At 44.3% G+C, this 3572-nt stretch overlaps 1 pseudogene; it reads right to left on the bottom strand.

Annotated features, from left to right (window-relative positions):
• Window positions 1-460: 460 nt before the first annotated feature.
• Window positions 461-581, bottom strand: LOC134984476 (5S ribosomal RNA; annotated as a pseudogene).
• Between the last annotated feature and the right edge of the window lie 2991 nt (window positions 582-3572).

Here is a 3572-nt window from a genome sequence, read left to right as displayed (position 1 = left end):
TTATACAGTGTAAACATGGAAAAAAAAGAGAAGAAAGAAGACTCTTTTTGGGAAGCACTCATATACAGATAATATTGTATGACTGACTGTCACAATAACTAACTAAAATACAATACTTTAATAATTCTCGTTAAAAAATTAATTACTGAGGAGTTCAATAAGCGCCGATATTTGTTTAAATGGTGACATTGCGAAAATATAAAGAAATTGTTTGTAGCTTACAAGGTACAAATACCTAATATAGGCCGAGATGGGTAAATCTGTGAATTTGTGAACAGACACACCAACTATAGGACAGCCTGTGGTCAAAAAATGCTCATTCGATGTATATATATATGACCATCATTTGAAAACTGCTGTACATCCCAACTGGGAATTGAATCCTAGCAGGTAGTTGAATCATAGGTCATGACCGATAAGTAAGTCAGTGCTCTATTTTAGTGACAGGAAGGGTAGCAAATATTTGCAGTACCAGGGTGTTCCTTGGTGGTTTCCCATCCAAGTACTTAAACCGGCCCTCCACTGCTTGGCTTCCAAGATCAGATGAGATTGGGCATCTCCAGTGGGGTATGACCGCAGACCTTATGCTTACCCTTGTCACACTGTGTCCTAATTGGGCACAGATAGGAGCCAATTTGCGATATTATGTAGACCACAGGTGTCTAGGCAGCTGATGAAAAGAATCAGGAGTTTTTTTCTCAAAGATATAACACAAAATTCAGATACCCATCTAAATATTCACGGTTAAAGTAGTCGCAGTACAAGTAGAAGAAACATCTATTCTGCACAGATATTTAAGAATATCAAGTGACACTAATTCTAAATTATATTATTCTTTAAACTATGCAGAGAGGGAGACCTCAAAATTTGGTCTCCAAAATATCAAATAGATGTATGAAACATACACTGTGGATTATGCAGTAAGATATATCATAAACAGTGACATCTCCAGCTCTAATGCCCCATCATGAATTATTTTTAGGCAGTGGGGAAATAATAAGACAGAAAATATGCCATATATATCATCAATTAGGTGTTTTCAAAAAAGCATGGATTTCTGCATTACACAAAGAGAAAAAACATTTATGTGTTTGATAGGCTCCCAAAGATAGTAGATGTATCTACATCCGTTGTTTTGGTAGCAAATAAGCACTTGTTTACTTACTGATAATGTTTTATCTGTCACTCATGCATATGATGGAGTGATCTCTGTGCCACGTGGATATGAATTTATCGTGCACAGAGAGGAAAAAGTGCATGTATCAAGATATTACCTAATCCAGGTGTACATTCATTGCGTTTTGTCCTACTTGTATAGGAGAAATGTTAGGGGAGATCCTGATGGAAGGTGCTGGCCGCGTCTGCCCGCGTATTGCCCGCTGCTGTGCTCCGGTCGCACTATTCTTCCTGTTAGGCTGGTTCCCGTAGCGACGAACTTTACCGTGATCGGCTTCAGGATACTCCCACGGTGCCGTTCAGTCAGGCTGGGGGGAAGTTTTCCCTCCTAAATCTGACTTCCAGAAACCTGCCCGGGACCCCTCTCACTGCTTGCAGCCTGGATTTGGGCTCCAGAGCTGGGCAGCCTGGCTCCCCGGTCCAGGTTTCTTGGCACTACGGGTGATCTCCATGGAGCTCCAAGAAACCACTCAGCCTGTTTCCTAGCTGAGCTGCTTCTCTTTCTCCCTGTGCCCCTTGGAAAGGTGAGGCTGGATGGGAAAGCATTCCGTTTTTTGGGGAAAAGGTCTTGGAGAATCCATCAGCCTGCACAGCCATGGATTCCCTCCTCCTGGGACACACAATCAAGTAAGTGCAATTTATCTTTAAATTCATTACATTTAAATCACACTGTACATGTTTATACATTTAAATACACTCTGAGCCTGCACAGGCTCCACATACCTAGGCACTGCATGTTTTACACAATGTCCTGTTCTGTAACTACTGTGCCCAGGGAGAAAAAAAATAAATAATTTTTTTATATGTATATTATAAAAATCAGTGTATATGCAATGTGATCCAGCGGATACTAAAGTTTCCTATAACTATTTTCCAACTGATATACCCTGTAGATACTACTGTTTGTTATTTCTCATTAAGATCCAGTGGTGCAGTGGTGTGGAATAATAGTAAGATAGAATCAAGGGAATAGATACAAGCGTTTGACATAAACAAAGTATACAGTGGTGGTGGTCAGATTCATGTGCATAAGCCATATAATAGGTGTTCCACTCACATATATAACTGCGAGGGGACAAATATACTATCTGTTCTATTCTTTTTTCAATTTTTAATTTTTCTTTTGAACAGAACATAATAAAAGGAGTACATACAAACTCCAACAAAAAATACAAACATACTTTTTTTACTTTTTTGTTTTTTGTTCTTTTGAAAATCTTCCCTAATTGCACAAACAGGAGTACATACAAACTCCAGGAACTTTTGATTTTATTAAATCTCTAAGGTACACCTATTTGTAGATATAACCTAAATAAATGGGATACCCGGGTGCGAACATATAGAGATTATCGCTGTATAATCGGCAAATTACATGCCCTATATTATTTATTGATGAACAAGCCTAGAATTTTTAATACAGAATTAATAAAGAATTGATTTTAATCTTAACACAATATATAGAAAGCGTGCCCCAGAAAAAGATAAAGTCTTCTTTTTCTTTAGCTTTCTCTGTGCAAGCAGAGAGGGCTATACCCCCCCTTTGAGCTCCAAGAAACCACTCAGCCTGTTTCCTAGCTGAGCTGCTTCTCTTTCTCCCTGTGCCCCTTGGAAAGGTGAGGCTGGATGGGAAAGCATTCCGTTTTTTGGGGAAAAGGTCTGGGAGAATCCATCAGCCTGCACAGCTATGGATTCCCCCCTCCTGGGACACACAATCAAGTAAGTGCAATTTACCTTTAAATACATTACATTTAAATCACACTGTACATGTTTATACATTTAAATACACTCTGAGCCTGCACAGGCTCCACATACCTAGGCACTGCATGTTTTACACAATGTCCTGTTCTGTAACTACTGTGCCCAGCGCTCAGCGCTGGGCTTCCCTAGCCCTGCAGCCTGGCTGCTAGGGCTCTCTCTCAGTGCTGGAGGTATGGGGCTGGCTTCCCCCATCCTCCAGCCTGCCTTCCTGCCTCTGGGGTTCCAGGGAGCTGGCTCTCCCTGTCCCCCCAGTGTGGCACTAACTCCGTGGCCTCGCCGCACGCAGCGGCGCACCCCCTGTACCGAAGCCCGGCGGCCCGGGACACTTGTCCCGGCCGCCCCCCGCGCTCAGCATCCTAATTACACCCCCGCCGCTAGGGAGCCGGCTAGCCCGGTCCCCCCTGAGCGGCGCTGACTTGTGGCCTCGCCGCAGCGTCCGGCGGGGAGACGGGCTGCGGCGCACCCCCCTCGCCGGCTAGCAGCCCGGGACGTCCGTCCCGGCTGCTGCGGCTGGCCACCCGTGCTGGGCTGAGGCGCCGGGAGCAGAGCTCCCGGCCCCCAGCGGCGGCTCTCACAGAGAGCACTGCAGCGGGAGCCGAGCTCCCAGCCGCAGCGCTCACCCTTCTCCCCGGCGTGCA

The sequence above is a fragment of the Pseudophryne corroboree genome, assembly GCF_028390025.1.
Source record: "Pseudophryne corroboree isolate aPseCor3 chromosome 3 unlocalized genomic scaffold, aPseCor3.hap2 SUPER_3_unloc_57, whole genome shotgun sequence".
Classification (NCBI taxonomy): Eukaryota; Metazoa; Chordata; class Amphibia; order Anura; family Myobatrachidae; genus Pseudophryne; species Pseudophryne corroboree.
The sequence above is the reverse complement of the archived record's forward strand: the minus strand, read 5'-3'. Positions and strand labels throughout refer to the sequence as shown.